The sequence below is a fragment of the Plectrocnemia conspersa genome, unplaced genomic scaffold, assembly GCF_051122295.1.
Source record: "Plectrocnemia conspersa isolate PC_06_02 unplaced genomic scaffold, ASM5112229v1 ptg000010l, whole genome shotgun sequence".
Taxonomy (NCBI): domain Eukaryota; kingdom Metazoa; phylum Arthropoda; class Insecta; order Trichoptera; family Polycentropodidae; genus Plectrocnemia; species Plectrocnemia conspersa.
The window spans coordinates 18,560,961-18,573,582 of NW_028277174.1; the positions used below are offsets into that span (position 1 = coordinate 18,560,961).

Sequence of the window (12,622 nt, forward strand, 5' to 3'; positions counted from 1 at the left end):
TGGAAACCAGAGCTTTTCAATATTTGTATTAAATTTAAAAATCATTTATATATGAATTCAAATAGACAAAGTTACTAATTTATAATTTGTTTATTTATTACCAACTAAATTTTAATGATTGAATCATTGTCTTTTACTAGAAGTATTACTAAAATATTTTAATTAATACTAATTTTAGATTTAATTAATGTTATAATTGATTGTGATAAATAATTTTTCTTCGTATATAATAGAATAAAAAGTGTTTTAATAACAATAAATAAAAAATGTGTACGATCAAAACAGTAATAATCGAATTACTGAGAAAAATATAAGTCGCTGTCTCTGTGACTTATGATTCATATCATTGTACTTTTTTAATAAAAAAATAATATTTCGCTTTATTTGTGTTAATTAAAATATTTTCTTATACTTTTTACATAGTTTTTATGTTAATTTTAAAAAATAACCACGCATGGTGAAACTTTGGTTAATAATCTGTAAAATAAGGCTAAATGACAAAATTTATTATGGAAGAGAAAGAGTTTATAATATTTTTGCGTAAATTTTAAAAACACAAATAAAAATATACACATATTCGATAGTTGTAAATTATTAACTGTTATTTCTAATACATAAATAGTTAGGATAACTAACAAATACATAAATTTCAGGCTTCTTTTTTATAAGGATGTATAGAAGCAAATATTACAAAAAAGCAAACCTCTTAGATATTGTTAAGCTTTAAATTAAATAAATAGGTTTTCTATCGATTTTAAAGTGAACCTTCAAATAAAATATTGTTACATAAAAAGGTACATAATTTTTTAATTTAAAATCGTTTTGAAAAATAAGGGATAAGACGTAAATTCAATCGTTATTTATTGTAATACTCGTATTTTTACTTGTAAATATATGGTATTATTATTTAACATTAACGAAACATTTATTTATATTTCTGTAATATAAATAAACACAAAATGTATCTTCCTCCATACAAATAGGATATATAAATAGATACAATTCCATGTATTGTTTTTTTATTTGTATAAATGAGCTTATAAATTTTGATTCAAAAATAATATAAATATATATACGGGTGTTGAGAAACTCGTGTTTACGCTCGAATTTGCTCACTTTCCCCAGACCCTCGCTCTTTTTTCCAATAATTTCATTTTAGTTAAGAAGTATGTGTATTGCACTCTGCCGGAGCAACTTTCAATTTGATTGGTAATGAAATTTTCCACGGTTGAATCAATAACGCGAATGGGAAAAATCTGAAATAAAGCGTGGGTTTATTTTAGTGTTCTTCTTGCGCAATGAAAATAAAAAAACAGGCACACATACGATACGATATACAATAACAGCGCAGACGTAGATATAATTTACATGCTACAAAAAAATCCTTTAGAATTTTTTACCGTGATTTTTTGCAGCACAGTCTTTTATTAAAATGTATTTCGTTATATTTATGTTTGTTGTGCTGCATACGAAATATTCCACGACCCCAACTGCAACCCCAAGGGGTCCTTCAGAGGTCTAGCCGAGTCGAGACCTCTTCAAGCTTCGAGAGTTTCCACACTAGATGAGGAGATGCCTCGCAGTCATGTTAAGAATAGACTTAAATTTCTCGAGCGTAACACGTGACTAAATTCAGACATCAAAATAATGTTTTGATACAAGTAGATGCTTTTTTTTAATATAAGGTCATAACTATACCATAAAAGCTTTTTAAGACTCTAAGTGTATCCTGTCATCATTTAAATCGTATAAAAACATATGTATATAGTATCGCTTGTGATTAAAATTTCTTCATTTAAAAGATTCGCGTATGTTTTTGTTGTTAAATATTTAAAATATATTCTAGTTTATTATTAAATAGTTTTTAATACATAGTGTGAACAATCTAGATCGATTTTAATTAATCATCACGATTTTCATCCGTTAGATAAAAATAATTCAGGTTAACCCAATCTGAAATTAAAATAATATAATAATCTCAAATTCTGATCTCCCAGAATTTGTCAAGGATTCGAACCCAGCTTTTTCAGGTCAATAGTCAGCAACTTATATCACTCGTCTATTATGTGAAATATGGAATTATTATAATACCATTTGTCGACATCTACAATATATGCATCATCGCCCCAACCGCGATGTGTCGTTACGCATGCTCGAACCGTTTAGCTGTTTTCGACACGTCGTTTGTTACAGTATCGTAGATATCTCTTCGCTGTTTCGTTTACAGGAACGTTGGATTTCTTTTTTTTTATTTATCGCAGATAAACGGAGGTCGTAGGTGTTTGACGGCGAGCGCAAATAGCCGTTTTACGGATCATTTGCATTTATCGCAGCGCCCGCGGCGGCATTTTCACGGCGATCGTATTCGGGAAAATTTAGAGCTTTAAAGCTTAAGCCCGAGTCGTCTGGGGCGCCAGCTCAATCACGGGGCGCCCCGATTTATTCGTCGCTACTCGCAATTCGTCGACGCCCTAATGGTCGGTGTGCTTTATCACCATTTCCGCTAGATGACTCTGCGGTGCCTCCCCCACCCCCGTCGTCAGGGTTGTCAACGCGAATGATTTCCCCTTAGCGATTTGTTTAACGCCCCATGGATACACCTTCAAACTGTATTGTCTTTTATATACTGTATATATCGTACTCTCATCATTCATTTAATCTTAATCAACGAGATTTTCGAAACTTTGTATTTGGTTAAATACTTGAGAAGTAATAGACTGAAAGGAACGGCACAGTGACAGCTGAAGGCTATTTCTGCTGTTGATCCTACAACATTTCTGTTGTTATTAAAAATCAAGGTTAGAAAGTGCGCAGTGGGAAATACCATAACAAAAAATACAGTTGCCATGAAGCAGGTCGTTAAATTGTCTTTTATTAATATTTCACTGAGTGACATTACATTAACGTAACAATATTTAGTAAAGAGATCATACCAACCCTCTAATATTTAGTATCGGTATCTACGACAAAAATGACTTGAATTTGAATATATACATAAAATGCCAAGGCACATCTTGCTTTAGGCCACTTAAACTTAAGCTCGTTGATTAATTTGTACTAGTATTTTGTATTATGTATAGCTTTACCAAGCTTAAATTTATTGTTATTCTTTTTATTTTTTTCTTCTCTGTATTTGCGATTGGTTTTGTATTATCCTTACACTTAAATATTTTTTTTATTATTAATTTCTATAGCTTATTTGTAAACAAGAAAATAGTTAATAGTCAGTACTAAGTATTTAATTACATTTCATGTAATATATGAAATAAACAATTTATATATAAAAACCATTAAATATTCTTACCCAATAACGCATTAAGCGAACGGTAAAAATATCTCTAATATAACCAATAAGTTGCTATGCCATTTTATTTTTTTATGAAAGTGTCAATTATTAAATAAATAATATATGTTAAAAAACATATTTTTCTGTAGTCAAATATCCATTTAAAATCTAGTAATTTTTACTAAATTAGCATAGGTTGATATATAGAATTTTTTAACCATAAATTAATGTTGTTATTTTTGCAATGTTGATAAAATACAAAAATATATTCACAATAAAAAAAATTAGTGCTAAAATAGTATTAAAACAATTATGTTTTTAATTTTATCATCACATTACTTTTTTATTATGAATAAAAGACAAATTTTTATTGCAATATTTTTTTTTTCGAAAAAATATTTGTTTATTCTTTGCGCGCTTTTGTAATGTACGCTAATGTCAGCGCACTATTTTGACCGCTCGGTTTTGTTACAGCGCCCCCGACATACATATTGTCACCACAACTTCGCGTCATGACGCGTGCTACAATTGTGTTCTCAGGTTACACCGATGAAAAAGGCAAACTCTCTCTGCGTTGGTCTTTATCCACTAGATTCAGACAGTTCAAGCGTTTAACATGCGTCACCCGTTGACCGCTTAGCTATTTAAGTTTTGACGGAGGGACGTGCCGCCCCTGCTGCCTTCCGGCCGATAAACTCAGGTCAGGACTCTTGGCCTGACCCGTGTTTGCGCCGCAATTAAACACGACAACCAAGGAGCCGATAGCCATCGCCGTGACTGACTAACTACCTTTCGAGACACGATGTAGCGCCGGCCGCCGAGTAATTAATGTCGCCTTCGATTGTCCTGCTCGTTTGTATTTATGGCGTCGCGTTCAAGGGGCGGTGTTGTGTTGCGGAAGTTTCTAAGTGGGTTGATTAAAGATATTCACAAAAATATATAATTAGTTACATGAACAAAATAAATGAGTTCCATGTATCAAGAGACAGCTCCAAGGAAACAAATCGCGTTGTTCCAGCATGTGAATGTACAAAGCTTTAATGCATGTTTTAAAGATCCGAACAACATTTTGTAGTAGTAGTCGACAAGTAAGCTTTTCAATAACCCTTTATTGAATAAACTGTTTCTGTTTTAAATTCAACCTATAAGCTATGTTAATTTACTATAATAATTTGATTCCAATTATCTTACTGTTATTCCTATTCATACTGTCTTACAAGGCAAAATAGAAATGCTAAATAGTGATACGATACAAATTGATACATGATTTTTCACACGTTTATATCACACAACCCCTTCACGAGTATATTCTACTTTTATGTGTCTCATTTTTTCCTGCTCTCTCTTCCTAGTCGTATCAGGTTGACTACCACAATCTATTAATCTCTCCTTGAGCCGGCTTCTTATTCTTATATATAATTTAGTATGTTTTTGTTAAGCCAGTATATATTCTATAGAATCTGGCTAATTATTCTTTGTATTTTTGAACCAGGCACTAGATCATTGGCCAGTTTTCATTGTCAGCGAAATTAAAACTAGCTCTTATTGAAAAAATAAATTGCTTAATTCTTACAAGAACACTTGATGTAAAAGGTAACGAACAACCGCTACAGCTGTGTCCAAAGAAAATGTATATCCTTTAGTATTCAAGTCATTATCTTCATTAAAAGAGTTCTTTGCTTAAAATAAGTAGCAGATCCAGCATTGATAATTTTTTTAAAGTAACAAGGACTTTTGAGTCGCAAAAAATCTCAGCATTGATAACTGGTCTTGAAACTTCTCCTGCAGCAATGATAAATCATATATTGTATATTATTATTTTTTCGGTGACAATTATGATTTTAATATATATTTTCATTTAACCTTAATTAGCTTTTATAAATTTTCAAAGCTGATTCAGACCAATCATATATTATAAAAAAAATGTTTTTATAAATCACGTATTCAGAAGCTTTATTATATATTTTTAATATTATGTCTACAATATATTTAAATTTTGATATATTCTAATGTCATATTGTAACTTAATATTAATTTTCATTACCAGAAACACGATTCTAAAGATACACGCATATAAAATCAAGTAGTGTTAAATCTGTATTTCAGAAAGGCGAAAAATGTATTTATTTTGCGAATACAAAATGCCGAGTTGTATATATTATTTTTCGCATTTTTGCTCTAAAATTATTTAAAAACTTATTTAAAAAAACTTAAAAAGCATAGTAGCTGAATTAAAATATAATATAATTTGGGTTGAGCAAAAATTAGCAAAAACAATTATTGTGACATTGTTTCTGATCTTTTTTTAAATCTGCATGAAAACCAATTACTAATTGCATATTGCATTTTATAAATAATAACTATTTATAGATATATTGCATGTTCTACATACAATAAAAATATGCTAAAGAAAATGCAGACTTGATCAATTAAATGGACCCGAGATATTTCTTAATCAGCAACAGAGCAAATTAACCTATATCGTCGAATTTATGAATAGAATTAGCTAACAGTAAAAGTCCTATACTCAATATGAGAATAAAATTGTTTTTATTTATTTCTTATAAATTTAGTAATAGACCGTATTATTGATTTTAAAAGTTTTAGTTTTAAGGTAATTCATTGAAAATTTGTGTGACAAATTTATAGATTTTCGTTTGATAAAATTGTTAATAATGTTAATGCTTAATAATAATTAATTATACACAATTCAATGATTATCTTTAAATATATGTGTATTTATGTGTCTGTGTCGTTTATTCTGTATTTTTAAATTTATTTGATGAGACTGATATATTATTATAAAAAAATTAAACTCAACAAAAACCACAAGGTTAAATAGTTTTTTCAAAATCAGATTTATTAGAGTTGTAAAAATGATTTTTCAAATTAATAATGAGGTAAGCAAATCATTTACAATTTTAATACATTACAGAAAAATATACAAAAGTAGTTGCAGTTTTTAACCCTTTGCGCTCGTAAGTCGACTATGTGTCGACATCGTATTTCAAGCGTTGTACTCGAACGTCGACAATATGTCGACAAAACTTTGAATGCATTTATTGGCTTTGTGTTCAAGCAAATTTTGAAAATTTAAATTTATTAATAGTAAAAAGACTTCTGTTAAACACATTTCAGTAATATTGAATTTTTAACTTATGCAAATAACTCAATAATCTTAAATTTACAAGTGTAAGTTTATTGTAAAATTTTTCATCGGAACATGGTCAAAGCGCGCGCTGTTAGGACGGCATCGCGCTAGACTTGACAGATTTAGGTTGTCAATTAATGCTTTAAAACTGATTTTTTCCTTCTAAGGGCATCTATATTTTTATGATATGGGATGAAACGGGATCATATGCTCTAATTGTGCATAATTATTACTTTATATTGTGTGTCTGTTATGAAATAAAAATAAAATTTTTAAGACGGAGATGCCGTTATGCTAGCAGAGCTCGCTTACTCGCTCGCACTAGTAAAATGAGCGATTGACAACTATCGACCTGGGTACTCAACTCAAACGATAATATTAGTCTCGACACATTTAATATATTTTCGAGCTAGTAAATAGCTAAATTATGTAAAACAGAATTAGTAATCTGTGTTTTAATTATTTATAAATACATATATTGATTTTCTTTTAAAAATTATCCATATAATTACGAATGACGATATAATATTGAATTTTTAAGGACGTGACGATGAATTCGATATTAACCGTGATATTATTACTGTGACAGTAATAGTATGCGTTTATGCTAAGACTATTTTTACCAATTTTAAATCTGGTACAAGTATTTAAAGTTTCAAGTTTCAGGATAATCTTTTAATGTAATAATTTTTTATGATCAATTTATTTATATTTTTAAGAACTGTTTTAATAAATTCAAAATTTAAAAATTCAAAAATAAAGCCACGAGGCCAAACTACGCTGGTTCGCTCTAGGTGTAAAAACGCCTGCCAATCCAAAACAGATCCCCACAAAAAAACAATGTAATATTTATCATTTCTGCCTCAAATGGGCAAATACATACGAAAAACTTGTAGAATATTTGTCTAAATATAAAATTTGATCATTTTCACAAAATATAATAAAACTTTACCAGCCCCACCTATTTTTTTTATGTACGAAAAAATTGGGTGGGGCCTGGCCCCAATTGCATTTATATCAGGGCTGTGGAGTCGGAGTCGGAGTCGGAGTCGTGAAAAATGAGCGACTCCGAGCATTTTTTAAATTATGAAATTTATCAATTTTTAATTGCGTAATAATGAATGTGTATAGCGTATGAATATTAAACTTGTAGAAAAACACCAAAAATACCTGATAAAATTAAACTTTTTTGAGTCGGAGTCGAAGTCGGAGTCGGAGTCGGAGTGGAGTCGTGTTGTTGGTAAATATCGGAATTGGAGTCGGAGTCGGAGTCGTGTTTTTTTTTAACGACTCCACAGCCCTGATTTATATTATCACCACAGCTGATATTTTTGAGCGCCATTTCGAAATTTGTTAATATGTGGGGGCACCTATTCATGCCATATTTTTAAAAATATTATGGTTCAAATAATTGATTTACAGCCTTAAATTATACTAAAAAGCCATTTTATTAAGCTCAAATGCTTACGGCACCTTTAAATGTCTAATGAGTACTGGCGATTTTCTTGATGACACCTATAGAAGTCATCCGCGGTGAAAGGGTTAAAAGTCTTGTAAAACATATTTTTTTCAGTGAGTTTTAGGATTGTATTACACTTATATAAATTTATCCATATTTAACACTCTAAAGGTGGATGACTTAAATACGCGTCATTGAAAAACTATTGGTTAAAGTCGTTTATGCACAACATAATCAACACTTACACGTTTAATTGGATAAGATTTAAAACACAGTTTGTAAATTAGTGATATCTATTATATATTGCTAACTATAATTACAGCTTACAATCAATAGATGTCGCTTAGCAGTTAGGGCTTAATTTTAATAATAGCGCATTCTTAATATTAAAATGTTTAGTTTGCTGCGGGACCTGAACCGATAGTCTCTAGGATATCAGTTCAACGCCTTAAGGACTACGACATTCCGGTTATACAAGACAATCTAAATATAAAGTTGTAAAATCGCCATGACGCGTTTTGAATGTCTCTCTGTAAAACATATGACTGAAGAATATAGACAAGGTTATTTTGCTCGTGTAACACCATAGACCAGGGGTCGGCAAACCTTTTTTGTGAAGGACCAGATTGTAAATATTTTAAGCTCAGCGGGCCAGGAAGCAAAATTAAAATGAGCTTTATCATTTCTCTCAAATATTCAAATGTATTGCAAAAGGCGTTACGTGGGCACTGAAGATGCTGTCAAATTTAAAGTGCATAACGTCACGGTGAAATACAAAGCAATAGGAGCACCTTATAAGGTGATACCTAGCTAGCTCCTTAACTCGACGGTTGGCCGCTCTATTATAGCACATACTTTGATTTTTTTACGTCAAATCTAACAATTACTTGCAGCCCGGATTAAAATAAGCAGAGGGCTGGATTTGGCCGTAATTTTCTGACCTCTGCCATAGACAGTGAATATATTAAAAAATATCTAATTTAATTTGGCCTTCTTTTTCGTATTTTAAATATTCCTATCCTAAGTGCATGTAAACGCAGGACAAATACCCCCTGGATAGATATATCTCCCATCAAAACTCCCCTGGACATTAACCCCCTGTACAAATAATCCCCTGTGCAAATAACCCCCTGACAAATAGCCCCCTGAAAATTAACCCTCCGTGTAAATAACCCCCCTGACAATTAACCCCCGCCACGTATAGAGATAAGTATTTTATATAAGTTTTTATTATTTATAATAAATGGTCATTATTTTAATAAAATAATGTTTAATACGAATAATCAGTATCAATACTAATTTATTTCATTCAGCAAAATACAGAATTTTTAAAATATCAATTAAACTAACACATTTACGAAGAAAATATACGTATTGTATATTTTGTACCGGTGACCGGTGCGAGCAAAATTGTTATAAAGAGTATTAAAAAAAATAAAAAATATTATTAGGCTAGATACATATGTATGTATAATACAGCTAAACTTTGGTAATGGCGCCAGTATATGTTTTATTAAGTATAATAGAGCGTCACGAGACGTGTTAAGTAATATCTGTATTATCTTTATACGTGGCGGGGGTTAATTGTCAGGGGGATTATTTGCATGGTGGGTTAATTGTCAGGGGTTATTTGCACGGGGGGTCAATGTCCAGGGGGTTTTGACGGGGGGTTATTGTCCAAGGGGTATATTTCCAGGCGGTTAGTGTCCTAGAACCATATTTTCTAATCTAGATTCTCCTTTATATATGGACCTTCGCTTTACTTTATTTGGAATCTCATTATCGGCAGCTTAGCGTCAAAAGTGTTAAATTTTGCTTTTAAAAATCATTGGTTATATCGTCAAAATGTATCCTTTTGCTTAAAACATATGTGCTGATGTGCATATTGTTTGTGTTTTATTTATTGTAAGGTGCATAACAATTTTTCGTATTAAATGTGTTTTTAAACGTTATTATATGTTGATATATGTTTTATTTAACTAACAGTATATTTTTTTATTTTTTATAATACGTTTATTGTAATCTGATTTTCTAAAAAGTCTAAAACTTGTTAATGGGAATATATTAACTATTTACCAAGAAAAAACAACAATTAAAAAAACTAAAAACTAAGGTTTTACTAAGAAAAAAAAACTACAAGTAAAAAACTTGTGCTCTTTGTAATTTTAATCTTGATTAAATTTTATTGTAACCATTATTTTTTTGTATGAACGCAAATTGTTGATCGCTAAACGCTATATTATGAGCGCTAAACGCTATAGAGCGAGCGCGATGCGTAAGATAATAAGCGCATTGCGCAAGATAATAAACGATAGGTGCAAAAAAAATACAAGCAGTCCAATATTTTAATTATTCAGAATTCATATTACATCTAGCTATTTACAAATTTCTTAATGGTTATAAACCCCTGCCGCTACATCACTCAGCTGTTTTTTTAAATAATTCATTTATTTGTTTTACCGCGCATTTGATTGCGATGGACGAAAAATCATCTAAAAACATCATTACATTTACCTTCCTATACTATGTATACCTAATACTATGTCATTTATTTTTTGTGAATAGTAAGTACAATTCTTCGTGAACACATTTTAATAAATTATTCTTTTCTAAGTTTCATGGTTAACGTTTTACAAATTATTTAAAAAAGTACAATAAAAAAAGTTATTTTCCGATTAAAGTATTTAAATTATAATATATTTTAAATATTTAATTAATTTTTTTTTAACTAAAATACTGACAAACTATCAATCTTTCGCTGTATTAATTTTAATTTGTAAAAAGATTAATCAAAACATGTTTTATTTCATTTTTACTTCCAAAAATTGAACATAAAAAAAGTCTCGAAATTAAATACGAGCTGGCGCTACCCCAACCAAAAAAAAAAATACGAGTGCAAAGGGTTAATAAAAAATAAGATCAACTAATCGGAAGAATTAATATTTTTTCACCAAAGTTCGTTGTTCTTTGGCCTGAAAAGTGAAATCTTACCGCACCTGACTTTATGGAGATATTATTGGCAAGTGCTTTGCAAATCTAGATAAAAGCATCCATAAAAGATGTTATTAAAGCAATAGACAACATTAACAACAGCGATAAAAGACGCGTGGGTTAAATACGCGACATCTGTTACATATAACCAGTTACAGTTTCTAAAGGCAAGCTCATTTTTATTTGTCTCTCTTATATCTACAACATTAATATATTATTGTTGTTGTTCTTGTAATTATATATAGTAAAATAATTTAAAAAATTGTATATAGATATAATTTTTTTTTAGAATAATTAACTAATTTCAGTCTAAGGTTTGAATTATTTAACGCAGCTTATATTCAAAAGTCAAACATTTATATATCTTAAAAATGTTTCATGGGCTAAAAACTTTTAAAACACCCTAGAGAAAGAAGTTTGCAGCTCACAAAATATATAAATACGTATGAGGTCACTATTTTTTTAAATCTGGCACTCACCTGTCAAAACCAAATTTGCTTTTTATCCTAATCTTAATTCTGGCAAAAACAAATTTCAATAAAATACTATGAAATAGATAATTAATTTTTCGATATATATATTCAAAATGATTGATAAAGAACTTTTATTCACAGCTTCTTATGAAATCTCTGCTCACCAAGAAATTAAATCACATTTTCTTTTAAAAGGTAAAACATTATATAAATGTTTTTATTTCTGGAACAACCCTCTTAAAAAATAATTTAAATGCGTTGTTGAAGCGTATAATTTGCCATGTTGTAGTTGAAGGGTCTTAATTAAAATATTAAAAATAAAAATACTAGGTAGCAAACTTAGTAAAGATTAAATATATAAATAAAATAATTCGATGTATATAACAGAAGGCCAACATTTGAGCAATGCTATTCAACTTTAAAATTTGTGCCACTGCTATTTTCCTAAAACAAAATGCGTTACACAAAGTAATTTTAAATAAAACAATAAAAATATTATAGTACACATATTTTTGTACTAACCCCAAATCATTTTATATTACATTTCTAATACCTACAAATCAAGAACAACTTAATCTTAAATCATCGATTCTTGTACTTTTTATTTTTTGTGGACCGGTAAATATTTAATGAAATTACATACAGTACAATACATCTCTATATTAATTTATATATTGACTTGTACAATAAAATATATACCAGACAGATCTTTCAAATGTCTGATAGGTTGATAAAGTCACACTACCCGAATGAAAATCTTCCATTAATGACTAATAAACGCCAAATGCTATTTCGATTTGCTTAGTATACTTCAACGACAAACTTTAATTCGGAAGCGACCAGGAGAACTGTACCATTACCTTCTATATATCAAAATGGAATATTAATAAAAAAAAACACTAAGGAGTGAGCATTTTTAATGTATGTATGTACAAAGTGAAATAATCTTTTTATGAATTCCTCGAAATAAATGTAAGAAAGTCGTTTTCTGATAAAAATATTGCATAACCCTCGATGAGGGGTAATGTTAAAGAATGAATTATGTGCAAATAAGGTCGAGGTTAAGCATTTATCATTATTTTTATAGTAATGATTTATCAGTCCGCAAACTTTAATGCCACATGCTTCTCTCCTTGTCTCATCTTACTCACTAGCGAGTCACTCATGGCGCAGTGTAAATAAATTGTCTCCCATGGAGTACTTCTTTCGCTGAAACAATAGTCGTGTCTCAACAGCCCGAGGGGGTGGAACAATATTTTTAT

The 12,622-nt window shown here is 29.9% G+C and overlaps 1 long non-coding RNA gene across 1 annotated transcript; it reads left to right on the forward strand.

Annotated features, from left to right (window-relative positions):
• The first annotated feature begins 2,237 nt into the window (after positions 1–2,237).
• LOC148230811 (uncharacterized) lies at positions 2,238–12,328 on the forward strand. The gene is made up of 3 exons (XR_015811058.1): positions 2,238–4,957; positions 5,016–6,244; positions 10,798–12,328. It is a non-coding gene; the product is annotated as an uncharacterized LOC148230811 (long non-coding RNA).
• Positions 12,329–12,622: the final 294 nt, after the last annotated feature.